We start from the raw sequence: 21,903 nt of genomic DNA on the forward strand, positions 1-21,903 counted from the left end.
GAGGGAAATGTTCACCATGCCACATAATAGCCAAACTGGCCAATGTAGAATAGAAGCCAAGGAGAGAATCTTAAAGGTAACAAAATCAAAAGACCAAGTGACATTCAGAGGCAAACCAATTAGAATCACTCCAGACATTCCAAAAAAAGTCATGAAAGCCAGAAGGGCCTGGAGTAGCATATTACAAACTTTGAAAGAAAACAACTTGCAGGCAAAAATTTCCTACCCAACAAAACTATCACTCAAATTAGATGGGAAAATAAAAGTCTTTCAAGACAAACAAAAGCTGAAGGAATTTGTCTTCAAAATCAGCACTAGAGAAAATACTCAAAGAGATTTATAGGAGAAAACTTGGGAGTTTGTGGCCATCCACCAAATTGGAGGTGTGTGTGTGTGTGTGTGTGTGTGTGTGTGTGTGTGTAGAAGTGTAGAAGCATAGATAAGTGAGTATACTCACAGCTATACTAGCAACTTTTTCTTAGTCAGATTTGCCTTGAGTAAAGCTACTTGGTCCCATCCCTGTATTTTTCCTTATAGTTCATGAGTCCCAGCAATAAGACATATTTGGCCTCTTTCATGTTCCCAAGGTGGCTGATGGGAAGCACTGGGAAACTTCTGAGTTTCCCGTGTGTGTGTGTGTGTGTGTGTGTGTGTGTGTGTGTGTAAAAGAAAGACAGGCGGAGGAGGAGGAGGAGGAGGAGGAGGAGGAGGAGGAGGAGGAGGAGGATAACGAAGAGAGAGAGCAGAGAGAGGCATGAACAGAAGCTAAAGGCTGGGGATTGGCTTAGAGAAAGAACTCCCCTGGGTTTAATACCCAATACCAAAAGAAACAAATCCACAAACAACAAACAAACAAACAAACAGTTTGGAATATATATTTAGGAATCTAAAGATAATCTTAAAGGAAATAGAAGAAATTGGTGGAAAACAATTTATATGATCAAGAATCCATGGGACAGATAGTAGCAACTAATATTATTTTTGACCTGGGAATTAAACCCAGGGGCATTCTACCTCTGAGCTATACTCCCGGAAATTTTTATATTTTATTTTGAAACAGGGTCTCAGTAAGTTACTGAGGACCTCACAAAGTTGGTGAGGCTGGCCTCAAGCTTGTGATCTTCCTGTATCAGACTTCCAAGTACTGGGATTACAGGCCTGTGCCATCATGCCTGGTTTCAACTAATATATCTCTCTATATATAGTTTTGGTACTGGGGATTGAACCCAGAGCATTTTACCTCTGAAATACATTCCTAGTCTTTTCAATTTTTTTTTGAATTGAAATAGAGTATCTTTGGGTTGCTGAGAGTCTCACTATATTGCTGAGGTTGTACTTGAATCTGCAATCCTCCTGTCTCAACCTCCCAAATACTGAGATTATTAGAGTGTGCCAGCACTCCCAGGTCAACTAATATTTTTTTTAAATCTACCTTTGATGTTAGTCTCAGCTTGTATACTTTCTTACTTGGTTAGATCTTTATATCTCTGCTGCATTACTCAATTGCTTAACATGTTTCCCTACCTCTACTAAAATTTACAAAAAATGAATCTTCATCAGATAAAATAATCAACAGTGATGATACATTCGTCATTTTGTCCTTGTCATCATTGAAAATTATCTCTATACATTCATTGGAAAATAAAGATATTAGGTCCTCGAATAATTTATCTGTTTATAGATGAGAAATATAATGTCTTTGTCTAATTGCTTTATTTTGAAACACAGAATTTTTAGGCCAACTTTGTTTCTCTGACCCAGTTTTCCCCTCTCTTCTGTCACTTGGCTTATTTAAAATATGAAACAGGGAACCAGGCACTTGAGGCCTCATGATGACTGTATCATTGATTTGGTATGTGATCTTGGCCAAGATGCTTAACAGATGAGGCACAGAAAGTTTAAGTGGGATCAAAGGACTGTAAATACTGACCTGTTTCACTAAGATGTTGTTTAGATCAGTACTAAACAAAATCCTAAACAAAAACAATGCAAACAAAAACAAAAAAAAGTCCTTTTTTTTCTATTCCTTGTACCTTTCTTGTTGCCTGTTCCTTTCTTTCCTGTCCTTTTTTGCGTAAGTCCAGAATAGAGGAGGTTCTTTTTCAAAATGGTTCTCATCCATTCATCCATGTGTGTGTGTGTGTGTGTGTGTGTGTGTGTGTGTGTGTGTGTGTGTGTTGCTGGGGATAGAATCCAGGGGTTTTACAACAAAGCTACACCTTGCAAATGTGATCCTCCTTCCTCAGTCTCTCAAGCACTGGGAGTGGACTGGGTTCTTGAAATCTCAACAGAATCTTTTGGATATATATTTTGGATGCTTGGTCTGTAAACATTGGGAATTCTATTTTGGATAAGAAATAACTTTATTTTGAATAACCATATATGGCTAATGTAGATTAAGACTGCATATGTTGAAGGATCTTGGCCTAATCTCATTTCTCTCCCTGGATCATGATAGGCATTCAGGTTTCTTTTGAGGTATAATGGAAGGGAAGACTGGGATTTTTAGCCTGCTTGTGAGAAATAATCTTGCTTGCTAGAAAGTTTAGAAGAGACTTGGTGCTGAAGAAACCTTGTGGACATTACCATAAACTTATTCTTGACCTTATCAGTAAAATGATTATTAAATTACTTGTCTCTTATGTAAATAATACACCTATTACAATATAGATTAAAATTATAAGAAGCAATGCTATATTTGAACTCCTTGGAAATATAATTTTATGACATAATCATAATAAAATAGGATTATTATATTTTAATTATCTGTTTGGGGTTCTGATGATGTAGATTATGATTGCTAATGTAATCTGTAATAACTAGGACACCAAATGGTCCTTTTATAGGGATAATCTATAGGTATAGCTATAACCAAGTCTGCTAGTTGAACTATGTTAGGATAGTGTCTTTTGTGTTGCTACAAGTAGAGAAAATATTTCAAAGCTCACCTTTAAAATACATAAATCTGAAGCCGAGCATGGTGGCGCACATTTGTAATCCCTGTGCTTGGGATGTGGAGACAGGAAGATCGCGTAGGTTAGAAGCCAGTCATGCTGGCTTAAGAGACCCTGTTTCCAAAAATAAAATAAAAAACTATAAAATAGGTCTGGGAGTGTGGCCCGGAGGTAGAAGGGCTTCCAGGAACCCCAGTACCACACACACACACACACACACACACACACACACACACACAAAAAAAAAAAAAAAAATCTGTTCTGGAATATATCAGGATTAGATAAACCTGCAAATAAGAAAAAAATACCTCTTCTCCCAACCATCCAAGGTGAAACACTTGTCATCCTTGACCCCTTCTTCTTGCCTTGCTCTCCATACCAGACTTGTAGATTATGCCATCCATGGTAGATATTTCAAGTTACCTCCTCATGGTCACTATCCATTTTTACTTGTTTTAGTAAAGGGAACTGGATTTTTACCTGGGTACATTGTTACTCAGCTAAGAAAGACACGATTTCTCATTTTCCTTGTCATCCATATAACTAAATACTGGCTAATGAGTTAAAAGTGTTACATGCTACTTTGAGGAAATTCCCTTAAAAAGCGAGAGACCACACATCTCTTCTTCCAGTATACCATTTGAAACTTGGATATAATAGCTGATTCATCTTGGACCATACAGACACATACACAGTATAAACCTAGAAGGAATTGGGGTCCTTGAAGACTTCATGGTACTGCCATTCTATCCCAGGACTGCCTTCAAATCACTTGTATTTTATGACAATGCTCACAAAAGAAATAGTATCCAAAGAGAAGAGGATGAGTTTGATTTTGGGCATGTGGTTATGAAGCGTTGACTTCAGAAAGTTATAGAATATTCAGACCTATGGAGATATGGTAGGGCTGAATGAAACCAGGTAACTTTCTCTGCTGCTCTCCTGCTGTCCAGTGTTATTAAAATCCATACAAAATAGAATTCGCTTTACAGAGATTGGAGAATGTCAGCCAATAGCCTTCTTACTGTTCTCGTTACTTTCAGTCCTTGCCTTTTGAAAATATTTTACACATATTTCCTAAGTTAACTTCTAAAAACATCTGTCTACCTGGTTAGAGTTTGACTTTCTTTTTTTGACGTTCCAGGCCATCCACAATGTAGTCTAAATCGACTTTACTATTTTTTCACTGTGCCTTTTCATGCACCCTGTGCTTTAATCACACTGATAATTTCTCTCTGTTCTATGATTTTCTCTTCTGAGCTTTTGCACATGCTCAGGATGATCATTAGCCCATATGGATTCTTTGTGCAGAGTAGAAAAAGATGTTTCTTCCTCAAGACATTTTACTTCCATCCGTTAGTAAATTGTTAAAATGTGCTGATTCTTAGAAAATGGCATCTTGCTATGTGTGGTGGTATGATGGTGTGGTGGTGCATGCTTGTAATACCAGTACATGGGAGGCTGAGATGAGTGGATCACAGGTTCAAGCCTCAGAAATTTAGTGAGACCCTTTTTCAAAATAAGAAATAAAAAGGATTGGGGGATATAGCTCGGAGGTAGAATGTCCCTGGGTTCAATCACCAGTACTACAAAGAAAAGAGAAGAAAAAAAGTCATTTTCATGTTATCTACTAGAAAAATTTTGTAATTAATATATAAATCATCCATCTTTGGAATAACAATGAAGTTATAAAATATGAAAAATTTCAAATAATCAGGATATCATCAGTGTGAATACTGACTATATATATATATATATATATATATATATATATAGTACTCTTGAGGAGCACACATATATATGTGGTACTCTTTTGCAGAACACAAATTAAGAATCATGAGTTGGGGCCCTGCTTATACTGTTCCTTCTACCCAAATCTCCCACCCAACACCATCTTCATCTATCAAAGGGGTTACTTGAGTGAATGATGCTTTCATAAGTTTTGCCTGATTCTTCAAGGTGAAAATAAATTTCTTCTTAACCTGAAAACCCAGGATAGCTTATCTGCACCTCTCTTGGGGTATTCATCACTTTCCTAATAGTATTATGTTTATTTACATGTGTTATCATTCTACTATACTAAATGCTCCATATGCTTGAAGGCAGGATGAATTTACAATTTACTTTTGTCGTTTCCCTCTTCTTGTATAGTATTGTACTTATGACTACCATGTCTCGGTTTTCCAAAGACAATCTAGGTTTATGCTTGTTGTTCTAATATAAGTATTAATGATGCTGCCTTTGACACTCAATTTGTTCCAGTTGAGATGATAAATTGCACAGTCACTCTATTTGTAAGTGCTTACTAAACAATTGGTGGATGAATGAATGAATGCATAGGATTAAGCAGCCATCTATGTAGAAAAGGTAATTGGCCATGTGATGTTATCACCTAAATATCAAATATTAAATTAAACTCAGAGCAACAAAAATTTATTAATTCCTCTAAAGAAAAGGTGAATATCTACACAAAAAGAAAGAGCATAAAAAATATGGGGACCAAGAATAAGAGTTATGGGAATGGAAAATGAGCCAAAACTCCAGACAGACTGGAAGGAAAGAGGTAGAAAAAAAAATAAGGGTAAATTCATAGAAGCTGGGGAGAGAATTTGAAGAGTGATGATGTGATCATCAGTGGTTGAAACTGATGTGAGGTCAAGCAGGGTGAATTCTAAGAAAAAACTATTTAATCTGCCAATTATGAGGTCATTGCTGAGTTTCAAGGCAGAAGTTTGTATCGAATATAATAGAACAGAGGGAGGAAGCTAGGTTGCAAGGAGAGCAAACTAATCCTAAGGAAAGAGTCAGTGAGAAGTTTGGCTTGAGGAAGTAAGGTGAGGATTTTGATGGTAATTTGGAGAAAAGCCAGGGGAACCCTGAATATAGATCATGGGATGGAGACACTAAATATAGCTGATGAAATAATTTCTCTCTAGAGTTGAGAGTGGATGGGATCAAGTGTCCACCTAGAGGACATTGCCTTGGCAAGGGAAAAGAGACATTGCCTTCTTTGAGACTGAAGGTTTATGATTGAGTACATAAAGACACTATGCATTATGCACTTTGAAGCAGGAAGGGAAATCAGGGAGTCTTTAGGGCCACAGTTTTTGCAGTGAAGTAGGTGGTGAGGTCATCTGTGAGAAGGAGAACAGCTGGGCTAGGACCGGGGGCATGAGAGCAGTTGAAACAGTTTGGATTTAGAACAACTGTTCTAAGAAGTTCCCAAGGGAGTCAACAAGGGGCCTGCCAAGCTGCAGTGCAAGCCCAGCTGAAGTTTAACTTCCCATACCAAATGAGATAGTTATTTCCACAGAATCCTGAGAGAATTTATTTCTCAAGCTTATCATCAAAATGTTTTTCTTCTACCGGGAAAAGAATAAAGGCAAGCATGTTGGCAATTTACAATGTAGCAGAGAGTTATGTGTATAACACCCCCTCACTCAAAGATTGCCCTTTCTCCGTCATTCAGAAGCCTTCCTTACAGCATCCTTAGTGAAAAGAAATTCTTCATACAGGTTGTTGGTGGGAGTTTCAGAACACTGATTTAAAGCCATAGATCTTCTATTTTTAGAGCTACTCAGGGACAGAACTTAAGCTGCTGTGCCCAGTTCAGAGCAAAGGCAAACACTGACATTTCTGTAAGACAGAGCAGAAAGTTGCAAATAGCCTCTGTGATAAAACCTGATTTAACCAGGCAAAACCTTTAAGCTTACAAGGGCCTATTAAATCCATCGAAGACCAAATGTCAAGTGTTGCCCTTTAAAGCCCAAGTAAATGACCACAGTACTGGTGGCTTAAGAGGAAAAAAGTTAAACTTCTCAAACATACACAGGTGATCTTTCCAAATGTCGCCTAATCATATATTCGTAATGATTAGTGTTCTTTTAGGAGGGCAACATTTGGAGACAACTGTTTGGCCAAAGTGTTAGGCATTATTTTTTTGAAAACAGTTTGCTCCCTGTGTTTCAGTAGGGAATTAGGGTGGCATTGATCCAACTGCACAGCTGCCCAAGTACATAAACAAGTGACTCCAACATTTTTTTTATCCACCTCTCTAAGCAAAGTGTCAGATCTACACATATGCACTTGATTAAGAAAATTTTCATGTGTTTGTGTTGCCAGACTCTTCCAATGGCATGTATCTGATAGGTGAGCAGTAAAACAGAAATCTTAAGACATGTATGCATAAGGTGCTTTAATCAGTTTCACAACATGTCTCTTTTCACAGTTTCCCTCTTTTGTTTACTCGGTGAAAGGATTGTTTACTAAGCACCACCAGCATTAAATTGTGTGAGCGTTCATTTCCCTTGGAAATAGTTAGCTTGTTTATATATCATTTTCGTTAACCTCATCAACTTAGCATTTCAGGAGCAGTATAGAGGAAGAAAAAAAAACAATTAGAAATAGCCTTTCTCAATCTGAAGGATGAATAGAGCTCACTCGTTTCAACCTGAGTTCCTCATTAATTCTGCTATGTCATTCTAATTAGCGATTGGTGTGAGGAATGAGAAAGAATGTTGGCTAAGGAATTCTTCTTCTCTCTTGAAGAGCCCAGAAAACCTATTTGCTTCAATATTAGGAATTACTAGCTGATACACACCTATGATTTCAGTACTTGGGAGGTTGAGACAGGAGGACTGCTGATTCAAGGCAAGCTTCAGCAACTTTGTGAGGCCCTCTGAAATTTAGTGAGATTCTATTTCAAAAGAAAAAAAATAAAAAGGGCTGGGAGTGTAGCTCAGAGGTAGAGTTCCCCTGGGTTCAATCCCCAGTTACCCCCACCCACATACAAAGGAATTACAATTTAGCGAGTACCTGTTTCAAGCAAAAGGGGGCTGGGGAATGTATCTCTGATGTAGAATGCCCTCTCAGTACTAAAAGAAAAAAATATTAATAGGATTTATTTTTATAACCAAGCAATTAAATGTTACAAATGTACCAAGGATAGTGCTAAGTGCTCTTTCCATGCTGTTTCATTTGTTCTTCACAGTAGCCCTGTGGTATAGTTAGGAAGGTGTTATTTTTTATAAACAAGAAACCTGAGAATCAGAGAGGTTAAATGATTTCCCATAATGTCATCACACAGTCTGAAAATAAGTGGTGGTGTTGAGATTAGTATCCAGGTTTTCTTTTAAAAATGTTTTATTGGTGCATTGTAGTCATACATCTTAATGGAATACAAGATAGTAAAGGTATACATGCCCACAACTCTCATTTATCCCTTCTCCAATTTCCACCCCATTCCCTACCTCCTCCTTCCTTCTCATGTTTGGTTTAGTGATTGACTTTGATATGTTTGTGAATGTACATCCTGTACATTAGGGAATTGGCTGGTCAGAAGGTAGTGAATTATCACAAATGATTGTTCACAGTATCCAGGTTTTCTGATAGATATCCTTCTACTAATATTTCCAGTGACTGACTAGAGGAACATATTTTAAAGTTTTGTTCTTCCTAAACTGGACATACTCCAAATCACTGTCTTTCTACCCCATGAAAAGTTATTGAGTGAATGTCTAACTTCTCTCTCCAAAAAAATCTTTACTTTGCCTGTTTGTTACTTGCTGTCTTCATTTTGCATTTTTGTTAATTTACTGACAAATTGTGGTTTTACTTAACTATTAATTTTTATTTCTGACTTTCCAGAGAGGTATGAAAGGACAAGTTAACACTAAAAATATTGAGGCAGTTGACACAAATGGCTGCTAAATTACAATAGAGTTCTGATTTAACCAGCTAGTAATTACAGACTTAGCTATGCCCTGGGCCCGATCACAAACACTGAAATATAACTTGCTACCACATAAGCCTGATCAAAGATAATCAGAGAAGAGTACAGGTGGCATGTTTGTACCCTGAGAGAAGAATTAGCTAGTTTCCAAGGTACAAAACCCAGAAAAATTACAGGCTATCATGCTCTGCACAGTCTTCAGGGCCTCAGTTCTCTTTTCTAACCACTGTTTGCTGCCTATCCTCACTTTACTTATTAAATTTTAGTTCCTCCATATTTCCATAGTGGAAAGTAATATTCTTGAGTGGTTAGGGTAAGCCAGTGAGAAACTACTAAAGAGTATATATTTCCCCCATCAGCTTGCTCTGTACTCCCAGTGGAGTACAGAGCCTCCAGCACTCTGCATTGCATCTGGCTCCCTCGCCATGTTATTAAGATGAATGAGGTACTGGCATGATTGTTCATTATGAACTTTTGCTAAGTGGTATTTGCCCATGCAGGCTATTAAACTTTCAGATATCTGCAGTTATTTCATAGCACCACATTCTGAAGTTTTGTATTGTATTGTGGACCAAATTGCATTCCAGTTTAAGAGAGAGAAAAAAAACTTTGCTGAAGGCATGAATTTTAATACCAATTCCATGAGCTCTCTAGGCCTGCATGTGATTGGCATCCTAGACCTCCAAAGAATGTGAGACCAAGAATAACAAACCAGCATAGTTTCTACAATCATATTATTATCTACAATTTGTAGAAAATTAAGAAATGTGGAGCCAAGTCATATAAACAAATGGCAGGTTGGAAGATTCCATGGAAAAAATTGTTCATCATTCTGAAGCATATGTATGGCAATCGAGTTATGCATACCCAGCACACAGGTACTCTAAATCTCTTTCATATGATTTCTCATTTGTCCACTAATGATTTATTTTATTGTCTTCACTGGAATCCATTAGATGAAAAGAATAACCAACCATATTTCAACTCTATCACTCACTACCTATTTTATGCTAATCCGTACTGGCATAAAATAAGGCAAAATGCAAAGGCAAAATGGGTCATTACAAGTCTAATAATCACAATTGCTTTGAACTTGGGGAGTGTTTGAATTTACTTCTTAACAAATACTGAGACCGCACAAATATTGGAGCTAAGTGTATGAATCATAATTATAGTTTAGTGTTCACAAAGGAGACATTAGGAGGCCAATCTGATTGTCTGTTCCTATATACATAATACAGAAGACTACATATGTGCTTAAAAACAAACAAGAGAAAAGTGCATTTTTCTTTTTATCAACTTTTGCACTAGAGATAAGAATTTCTATTTGATTCATGTATGTCAATTACATTTATTTTGCACAAAGCAATGTTCATCTAGAAACTCAATTCTAGTTTTTTCTAGTTTTAGATATGATCAATATTTAATTGTTAGAACGACAGGCCATAAAACATTGAGTTTAAATAATATTTTTGTTATGGTTTCATGCATTTTGTTCCCTGAGTTATAGCCTATTAAAATTTCTTTTCATGTTTATCTTTATTGAAATATTAAAACATGTACAAGGGAATATAATTCAAAGCAGGATTTCAATAAACATTCAGCACTTTTATATTAATTACAGCATTATTCACAACAGCCAATAAGAAATGTTTATCAGCAGATGAATGGATGAAACTTGAGGACATTATGCTAAGTGGAATAAGCCAATTGTAAAAGGATGAATATTGTATGATTCTACTTATAGAGTTATCTAAAGTAGTGAAGCTCATAGAAACAGAAAGTAGAGCTTAAAATGGTATTGCATGCCTGTGTTCCCAGTACTTGGGAAGCTGAGACAGGAGTATCACAGGTTCAAGGCCAGCCTCATCAATTTAGCAAAGATGTTTCAAAATAATAATAAAAAGACCTGGGAGTGTAGCTCAGAGGTAGAATGCCCTTGATTTCAACTCCCAGTAGCAAACAAAGAAATAAGAAGAAAGAAAGAAAGATAAGAAAGAGAATGGAATGGCAGTTCTCAGGGCTAGGAGGAAAGGAAAAAACAGTTATGAGGTTTCAGTTTTGCAAGATGAAAAAGATCACTAGAGATCTATTGCACAGCAAAGTGAATATACTTAACACTACTGAGCCATGTGTTTAGAAATGATTAAGATGGTTAATTTAATTTTACTTATTTTATTGTATATATGTAATGTATATAACATATTGTGATATACATATATACATAGTAAAATAATTACTACAGCCAAACAAATTAACATATTCATCTCATCACAGTTTCTTTTTTTGTGGCAGGAGCATTTTATTTTTACTACTCTTTTTACTTTCATAGCAAATTTTTTCTATAGAATGTTATTAACTATAGTCATTGTGCTGTACATTAGATCTCTAGGCTTGTTCATCTTACATAACTGCAACTTTGTACTCTTTGACCTACTTATCCCTGTCTCCTTTTCTACCCAGTTCTCTTGTTGCCCCTGACAACCACTGTTCTATTCTGTGTTTCTATATATTCTTATTTTTTTTTGCAGGGCAGGAGATCTAACCCAGAGCCTTTCACACACTAGGCATGTGCTCTACTACTGAGCTACACTGCAACCCCCCCTTTTTTAAAAAAAAAATCACATATGTGAGATAATGATATGTTTTTCTTTTTTTTTTAATACTTTTACTGGTACACTGTAGTCTCCCATCATAGTGTAGTTTAGAATGATAGTGGCATTCATGCACACAGCATTTGGTGCCCCCTACCTCCCACGCTGCTTCCCCATCTCTCCCCTTCCCCATACAATACTGAAATTGATATTGGTATATTCACATATGTACATATAGGCTATGGTAGTAATTTCTTCAATGAACTTCACTATTCCTTCTCCCCTTGCCTTAGACCACATTCCTGGCTTCACTGGGGTTCCTCTCCCATTATTTGAAGAGAAAACATGACCCTTCACTTTCTGTGACTGCCTAATCTCAATTAACATAATGTTCTCTTTTCTTTTCTGGTTTATTTCACTTAGCATAATGCCTTCCATGGTTCACCCATGTCATTTCAAATGGCAGATCTTTGTTCTAGAGGCCAAATAAGATTCCAATGTATGTGGGTACCATCATTTCTTTTTCCATTAATTTGTTGACAGAACTTTTGTTTTCAATCTTGGCTATTATACAGAGTGCTATGCTGAGGTGTTTATGTCATTTCCTTTGGGTACATATACCCAGAATAGGGATTACTGGGTCATATGGTACTTCTATTTTCAATTTTTGAGAAATTTACATACTGTTTTTCATGATGGATGTACCAGTTTAATTCCCACAAATATATTTTATGTGTTTTATCACAATTAATTTTTTTAAAAGATGAGGTCATACTAGAGAGGAGTGGGCTTGTAACCTAAGATAACTGGTGTCCATAAGAAGATGGTTATTAAAAACTATTGAAAGTTTATCATTTTTTAAAAAATATCTGGAGAGCTTTAAGTTAAATAAGTCAGACATAGAATGACAAATAATACATGTTCTACTTACATGTGGAAGCAAAAGTAGATATTAACACCAACCCCTCAAATAACCCAATCAAAACATGTTCAAATGAACTGAGCAGAGCCACTTATCAAAAGAAGTACAAATGGCTTACAATTATATGAAAAAGTGTTCAACATCTTTATCCATAAAGAAAATGCATATGGAACTACACTGAGATTTCATCTCACTGCAGTCAGAATGACAATCATTAAGAATATAGGTAGTCAGACTTCCGGGAAGATGGCGAAAGAGAAAAGCTGCGTTTATGAGTCCCGCTAACAATCAATCTCTATTACCACAAAATCAGTGCCTTTCATAGCCAGAAACCACCATCAGCAGAGAAATAAAACCTGTAAATACAAGGGACAGAGAAAAAGAGGGCTGGAAGTACAACCAGACACCAGAAATAAACGAGCCCGCAGTGCCGCAGCGGCGCCATCTTCCCTTGCAGAGAGGAGGGGGAATCAGAATGGAACTCAAAACCAGAAAAGAGATAAGCCGGCCTCATGGCTGAGGATGTGGCAATAGGGCCATACTACCGGCTGCAGCAGTGAGTTCATCGGACAGCTCCAGATCAGCGCACTCAACAACCCACCAGGCTCCAGAGAGGAGGGGTGGACAACGAGCTGAGGTGAGCAGCTGCGGAACAGCCGGGTAAAATTCAGCAGTTTTTTTTTTTTTTTTTTTTTGCACAAGGAGCGTCTAAAGCTCCTAGGGTCTGGGCTCAGCAGACTCTGCAGGGACTCAGAACGGAGCTCAAAACCAAAGAAGAAATACGCCAGCCTCACTGCCGGGGGCATGGCAGGGGTGTTATATTGCCAGTGGTGGCAGCAGCGAGTTCACTGAGTCCACAACAGCTACACATCAGCGCACTCAACAACCGTGAGTCAAATTGCGGCCCCTAGAGGAGAAATCCCAGTACTGCACCCCCAGGGATTGCGCAGCTTTTTTTTTTAAATTTAATTTTATTTTTTATTGGTGCACTGTATTCATAAATCATAGTGGGATACAAACTTTTGTAGACATACATGCACACATCGACCAGTTAGCCCCTACCTGATCCCCACCCCATTCCCTCCCCATCCCTCCTTCCCATGCTTGGCTTAGTGGTTGACATCTAGTATTATAGCAATTTATCCAAAATTAAAAATGATAGTCTCACATAACAGTTTCATTTGTCTGATACCAAGCTTTTGATGATTTAAAGATAACATTTCAATATTTCTTTTTGCTTTCTTTCTTATCAGAGAATATTTTTTCTATTGTTTTTAGGTGAAACTATCATATATTTATATATTTATTTTTCAAAAAAAATCTGTCCTAATATGGAATATGGATTCTAGATAACCAAAACAATCTTGAAAAAGAACAAAGCTAGAAAATATATATTTTCTGATTTCAAACCATATAAAGCTACAATAATTGAAACAGTGTAGTACTATTCTAAAGGCAGATATATAAACCAATGGAGTTAAATAAAAGCCTAGAGCTAAATTCTTCCCTATATTGTCAAGTTATTTTTGACAAGGTTTCCACGAACATTTGGTGGTGGGAATAATAATCTTTTAACTAAATATTGTTGAAAAATAATAATTACATGGAAAAGAATAAAATTGGACCCTTACTTAATCCCATATACAAATATTAACTCAAAATAGATAAAAGACCTAAATATAAATCTTAAGACTATAAACTTTTAGGAGAAAATCTGGGTCATAAAACCTCACAACATTGAAATTGGCAGTGATTTCTTGGTTATGATTTCAATGGCACTGGCAACAGAAGAGTATACAAACTCCCTAAAAAATAAAAAAAACATATTGTATATCCAAAGACAATGTAAACAGATTTAAAAGTTACTAATAGAATGGGATAAAATATTTCCAAATGCTATATCTGAAGGTATATTAATATTCCAACTAGAAATCCTAAAAATTAACAACAATAAACGCAAGCAATACCCTTTAGAGATAGGTAAAAGACTAATATAAATATTGAATCTCCACAGATAACCAATCTTAGTTGTCTGTTGGGTGGAAAATCTTGTTTCTCTGGTTCTGGTGTGTGTTACCTATTTCTTCTTTGTAGTTAATCTCTTTGAGTATTTTCTCTAGCGCTGGTTTTGAAGACATAAATTCCTTCAGTTTCTGTTTGTCATGGACGCTTCTTATTTCTCCATCTAATTTGATAGAAAGTTTTGCTGGGTAGGAAATTTTTGGCTGGAAGTTGTTTTCTTTCAAAATTGAGAATATCTTACTCCAAGCCCTTCTGGCTCTCATGACTTGGTTTGGGAAGTCTGGAGTGATTCTAATTGGTTTGCCTCTGAATGTCACTTGGCCCTTTGCTTTTGTTGCCTTTAAGATTCTCTGCTTGGCTTCCACATTGGTCATTTTGACAATTATGTGGCGTGGGGATCCTCTTCTCCGATCCTGTCTAAAGGGAGTTCTATAAGTTTCCTGGACCTGCATATCGACATCTTGCTCTATGTCTGGAAAATTTTCTGCTATTACTTCCTTGAAGAGATTGTTGATCCCTTTAGTTTCACTTTCTTTTCCCTCCTCTATTCCAATTATTCTTAGGTTAGCTCTCTTAAAATGGGCCCATATTTCTTCAATATCAGATTCCTGCTGTCGGATATTTTTTTCTAGATTAGAAACTATGCGTTCATTTTTGGAATGATCATCTTCTAAGAGTGAGATTCTGTTCTCCATGTGTTCTAATCGGTTGTTTGTGCTTTGAATTGAGGCCTTTACTTCATTAATTGCATCCTTTATCTCTTTTTGGCTCTCTCTGAGTTCTTTTCGAAGCACCTCTATTATTTCTACAGTTATTTTCCTGATTTGATCTTCTAGAAATCTCTGATTTTCTGTTTTATCGGGTTCTGATGTTGTGGGGTTGTGGGCATTTATTGCTCCAGTGTTATGCCTCTTTCCCATGATTTCGGAAGTTTGTGCCTTCTCTGTGTTCTTTCCCTTGGGTCACTATGACTTCACTTAAGGTGCTCTGGATCTCGAGTCTGTAGTATCTCAGACCCCACTACCCCTTTACTGGGTTGTATCACAGAGTCTCCGACCCAGGGAGTCGATAGAGGCTGCTTTAGACTTTGGGGGGTGCCAGGTTGCAGGTTCTCCTATGCTGTGATATCTCTGCCACTGCCCCTCCCACCCTGGGTCAAGTCCCAGGGAGTACAGTACTGGGATTTCTCCTCTGTGGCCGCAATTTGACTCACTGTTCTTGAGTTCGCAGATGTAGCTGTACTGGACTTGGTGAATTCGCTGCTGCTGCCGCCGGTGGCAATATGGCGCTGCTGCTACGCCCTCGGCCGTGAGGCTGGCTTATTTCTTCTTGGTTTTGAGTTCCACTCTGAGTGCCTGCAGCGTGTGCTGAGCTCAGCCACTGGGAGCTTTAGATGTTCCCTGAGCTGAAAAATCTAGCCTGGCTGTTCTGGAGCGGCTCACCTCGGCTTGCTGTAGCCGTCCGGTGAACTCGCCGCTGCCACCCGCAGTATGGCGCTGCTGCCGCGTCCTCGGGCGTGAGGCCGGTGTATCTCCTCTGTGGCTCTGAGCTCTATTCTCAGTCAGCTTTCTCTCTGGAGCCTGGTGATTTTTTTGTTTCTCTGGTGATGGTGTTTTCTGGCTATGAAAGGCGCTGATTTTGTGGTAATGGAGATTGGTTGTTAGCCGGGCTCTTAAGCCCCGCTTTTCTTGGTCGCCATCTTCCCGGAAGTCCCTGATTGTGCAGCTTTGATAGTCTGAGATTTTTCAGTCCAACCCAGTGGGGGAGTGGCGGTGGCAGAGATATCACACCATAGTCGAAGTTCCCTGTGAGAGAACACTCAGCCCCCCCCCCCCCCACGGTCTCAAGTGGCCTCGATTGACTCCCTGGGTCTGAGACTTTGTAATACAACCTAGTAAAGGAGTAGTGGTGACTGAGTTACCACAGACTCGAGATCCAGAGCACCTTAAGTGAAGTCATAGTGACCCAGGGAAGAACTCAGAGAAGGCACAAACTTCCAAAATCATGATAAAGAGGAATAACTATGGAGCAATGAATACCCACAACCCCACAACATCAGAACCTGATAACACAGAAATTCAGAGATCTCTAGAAGATCAAATCAGGAAAATAACTGTAGAAATAATAGAGGATCTTTGAAAAGAATTCAGAGAGAATCTAAAAGAGATAAAGGATGCAATCATTGAAGTAAAGGCCTCACTTCAAAGTATTAACAACCAATTAGACCACATGGAGAATAGAATATCACTTTTTGAAGATGATCACTCCAAAAATGAACACATAGTTTCTAATTTAGAAAAAAATCTGACAGCAGGAATTTGACATTGAAGAAATATGGGCCCATTTTAAGAGAGCAAACTTAAGAATAATTGGAATAGAGGAGAGAAAAGAAGGTGAAACCAAAGGGATCAATAATCTCTTCAAGGAAGTAATAGCAGAAAATTTTCCAAACATAGAGCAAGAGGTCGATACACAGGTCCAGGAAACTTATAGAACTCCCTTTAGACAGGATCAGAGAAGAGGATCCCCCCACCACATAATTGTCAAAATGACCAATGTGGAAGCCAAGCAGAGAATCTTAAAGGCAACAAAAACAAAAGGCCAAGTGACATTCAGAGGCAAACCAATTAGAATCACTCCAGACTTCCCAAACCAAGTCATGAAAACCAGAAGGACGTGGAGTAACATATTCCAAAATCTGAAAGAAAACAATTTCCAGCCAAAAATTTCCTACCCAGCAAAACTATCTATCAAATTAGATGGGGAAATAAGAAGTTTCCATTACAAACAGAAACTGAAGGAATTTGTCTTCAAAACCAGCGCTAGAGAAAATACTCAAGGAGATTCACTGCAAAGAAGAAATAGGTAATACACACCAGAACCAAAGAAACAAGATTTCCCATTCAGCAGACAATGAAGCAAGAAGAATAAACAGTATCTGAAACAGAAATAAAATCTTAACATGTTAGGAATTAAAAATTATCTCTCTATAATCACACTGAATGTAAATCGCCTCAACTCCCCAATAAAAAACATAAAGTGGCAAAAGGGATTAAAAACCAGAATCCATCCACCTGCTGCTTACAAGAAATACACCTTACAAGTAAAGATAGTAACAAACTCAAGGTAAAGGGCTGGAGCAAGGTAATCCATGTTAATGGAACTTGAAGACAAGAAGGAGTAGCAACTATGATATCAGACAAGTTAGACTTCAAACCCAAACTTATTAGAAGAGACAAAGAAGGTCATATTTTACTGGAAAAAGGAATAATCCAGCAAGAGGAAATAACAATAATCAACATCTATGCCCCAAACATAGGGGCAGCTACTTTCATAAATCAAACTCTTTTTGACATGAAGTCATACATAAATCCTAATGCAAAAATCCTGGGAGACTTCAACACACCCCTCACAACATTAGACTGATCTTCCAGATAAAAGGTCAATATAGATGCCTCAGAAGTAAAGAACACCATTAAGCAAATGGACCTGTTGGACACATATAGAATATTTTACCCAACTACAGTGGAGTTTACATTTTTCTCAGCTACTCACGGAACCTTCTCCAAAATAGATCACATCCTGTGACACAAAAAGAGCACTAGCAATTAAAAAAAATGTTACATACTTCCATGTGCCATTTCAGACCATAATGGAATGATACTAGAAATCAACTATAAGAAGACCCAGAGAAACAACATAAACATGTGGAGACTGAACACCACACTTCTGAATGAAGAATGGGTCATAGAAGATATAAGAGGTGAAATCAAGAAATTTCTAGAAACAAATGAAAATACAGATACAACATATCAAAACCGCTGGGACACTTTGAAGTAATTATTAAGAGGAAAATCTATAGCACTGAGTGCTCACATAAGAAAAACAGAAAATCTTCAAATAAATAACCTAATGACATACCTCAAAGCCATTGAAAAGCAGGAACAATTGAACCCCAAATCCAGTAGAAGACAGGAAATTATTAAAATTAAAGCAGAAATTAACAAAATAGAGAATTAAAAAAACAATACAGAAAATCAACAAAACCAAAAGCTGGTCTATTGAAAAAATTAACAGATTGATAAACCACTAGCAAATCTAACAAAAAAAAGAGAGAATCAACCAAAATTATGAAGATAAGAAGAAAAAGAAGACTTTACTACTGACAGTGTAGAAATCCAGAGGATTATCAGAAACTACTTTGAAAAAATATACTTCAACAAAATGGAAAATCTGGAGGAAGTTGACAACTTCCTAGATAAATACAACCTTCCTAAACTGAGTCAAGAAGATATTGAACACTTAAACCACCCAATAACAAAGAGATTGAAACAGCAATAAAAAGCTTACCATCAAAGAAAAGCCGAGGATGAGATGGTTTCCCAAGTGAATTCTATATAACCTTTATAGAAGAGCTAACCCCAATACTCCTCAAACTATTTCAAGAAATAGAAAAAACCGGGACTCTCCCAAATACATTCTATGAAGCCAACATCACACTAATACCCAAACCGAATGAAGACAGTTCAAGGAAGGAAAACTACAGGCCTATATCTTTGATTAACTTGGATGCAAAACTATTAAACAAAATACTAGCAACACGCATTCAAAACCACATCAAGAAAATCATACACCATGAACAAGTAGGGTTTATCCCAGTGATGCAAGGATGGATCAACATATGAAAATCAATCCATGTAATTCACCATATAAACAGAATCAAAGACAAAAATCACACGATCATTTCAATAGACGCTGAAAAAGCATTTGATAAAATTCAACATCCATTTATGATAAAACACTGCAGAGAATTGGAATAGAAGGAATGTATCTCAGCATTATTAAGGAAATCTACAATAAGCCCACCACCAACATCATATTAAATGGGGAAAAACTTCAACAATTCCCTCTAAAACAGGAACAAGACAAGGATGTCCATTATCACCACTTCTCTTCAATATAGTACTAGAGACTCTAGCCAGAGCAATAAGGCAAGAAAAGGAAATCAAAGGAGTACAAATAGGAAAAGAAGAACTCAAACTTTCACTATTTGCAGATGACATGATACTATATTTAGAAAACCCAACAAAATCAACCAAAAGGCTTATAGAACTGATCAACAAATTCAGCAAAGCATCTGGATACAAAATCAATCTTAAAAAATCAGAAGCTTTCCTGTACACCAACCATAAATCCACTGAAAAAGAAATTCAGAAAACACTTCCACTCAGGATTTCCCACAAAAAATAAAATACTTAGGAATATACTTGACAAAGGAGGTAAAAGGTCTCTACAAAAAATTATAAAACACTGAAAAAAGAAATCGAAGAAGATCTTAGAAGATGGAAGGATCTTCCATGTTCATGGATTGGCAGAATAAATATCATTAAAATGGCCATCCTCCCAAAAGTGACCTACAGATTTAACACAATGCCCATTAAACTACCAAGATCATTCCTCACAGACATAGACAAATCAGTCCTTAAATTTATCTAGAATAACAAAAAGCCCAGAATAGCCAAGGTAGTTCTCAGCAACAAAAACCATGCAGGAGGAATCACAATACCTGACTTTAAATTATACTACAAAGCCATTGTAATAAAAACAGCATGGTACTGGCACTAATTCAGATACATAGACCAATGGAGCGGAAGAGAAGACCCAGAAACAAGTCCACACACTTTCAGCCAATTGATTTTAGACAAAGAGGCCAAAAACATATACTGGAAAAAAGATAGCCTGTTCAACAAATGGTGTTGGCAAAACTGGTTAAACCTATGCAGAAAATTGGAAATTAATCCCACTTTCTCACCCTGCACTAGAGTCAATTCAAGATGGACCAAAGACTTGGAAATCCAACCAGAGACCTTGAAGCTCCTTGAAGATGGCATAGGTCCAACACTGCAACACATAGGCACAAATAAACACTTTCTCAACAAGACCCCAAAGGCACAAAAAATTAAAAGGCAAATCAATACATGCGATTGCATGAAACTGAAGAACTTCTGTTCAGCAAAGGAAACTGTGAAGAACCTCAATCAAGAGCCAACAGAATGGGAGAAGATGTTTGCCATCTACACCTCCAATGCAAGACTAGTATCTAGAATATACGGAGAACTCAAGAAACTCAACCCTAAGAAAACAAAGCATCCAATAACAAAATGGGCAAGTGAACTAAATAGACACTTCACAAAAGAAGAAATTCAAATGGCCAATAAATGCATGAAAAAATGCTCAACATCACTGGCAATCAGAGAGATGCACATCAAAACTACCCTGAGATTTCACCTAACTCCAACTAGAATGGCAATCATTCAAAACTCAAACAACAACAGATGCTGGCAAGGATGTGGATAAGTGGGAACTCTAAAATATTGTCTGTGGGACTGCACATTAGTGCAACCACTTCGGAAAACAGTAAGGAGAATCCTCCGAAGAATGGGAATAAATCTACCATTTGATCCAGCAATAACACTTCTGGGCATCTACCCAAAAGATAGGAAACCAAACTACCAAACTAATGCGTGTGTATCTATGTTCATAGCTGCACATTTCACCATAGCCAAACTATGGAACCAGCCAAGATGTCCATCAACAGATGAATGGATTACAAAACTGTGGGATATGTACACAATGGAATTTTACTCAGCCATCAAAAAAAACTCAATTACATCATTTTCAGGGAAATGGATGGAACTGGAGGACATTATGCTAAGTGAGATTAGTCAGTCACACAAAAAAAGAAATCAACTGTTCTCCTTAATATGTGAGAGTTAGGGAGTAATGGGTCCTAGGAAGAACTCTAGATGAAAAAGGAAATCCTATAGAGGAGCAAGCAAGACAACCTAAAGGAGGAGAAAGGAGGGGGGAAGAAGAAAATCTCTAAAACACACAAAGTACTTAAACATATCAAAGTCAACCACTAAGCCAAGCAAGGGAAGGAGGGACGGGGAGGGAATGGGGTGGGAATTGGGTAGGGGTTAAATCAGTGATGTGGACATACATGTACACACGAGTTCTTTACCCCAATATGATGTATGAATATAATGCACCAATAAAAAAATTAAAAAAGAATATAGGTAGAAAGCCCATTGCAGTGGTACAGACCTGTAATTCCAATGCTTGGAAGGCTGAGACAAGAGGATCACAATTTTGAGACCAGTTTTAGCAACCAAGACTGTGTCTCAAAATAAAAAAAGAATAAGTGTTGGTGATGTAGCTTGATGTCAAAGTGCTCCTAAGTTCAACCCCCCCACCACTAATGAAAGAATACAAGTAACAATCTGGGCATGGTGATGTACACCTGTAATCCTAGTACTTGAAAGGCTAAGACAGAAGACTCTCAGGTTTGAGACCAACCTCAACAACTTAGTGAGACCTTGGAAAGTGAGGGAGAACTTGTTTCAAAATAATAAAAAAGGCTCAACATGCAGCTTGGAAGTAGAATGCCCTGGATTAAATCCCCAATTCATACAAAAAAATAAAACAAATAACAAATGCTGGCAAGGATTTTACACTGTTGATGGGAATGTAAATTAGTATATGTTCCATGGAAATAAGTATGGAAGTTCCTCTGTAAATAAAAATCAAACTACCATATCACCCAACAACTATTTATTCCTTCATATTTATCCAAAAGGATCAAATTCAGCATATTTTAGAGATACTTCCATACCCATG

General features: G+C 37.3%; 1 protein-coding gene across 1 annotated transcript in view; it reads left to right on the forward strand.

The window, feature by feature from the left end:
- Positions 1-682: 682 nt before the first annotated feature.
- KLHL13 (kelch like family member 13) overlaps positions 683-21,903 on the forward strand; it is a gene marked incomplete at both ends in the record, with an annotated part of 394,445 nt that continues 373,224 nt past the window's right edge. The window contains one exon of the mRNA XM_080718603.1: positions 683-726. The remainder of the gene's footprint in view (positions 727-21,903) is intronic.

Source organism: Muscardinus avellanarius, assembly GCF_963383645.1.
Source record: "Muscardinus avellanarius genome assembly, chromosome: X".
Classification (NCBI taxonomy): Eukaryota; Metazoa; Chordata; class Mammalia; order Rodentia; family Gliridae; genus Muscardinus; species Muscardinus avellanarius.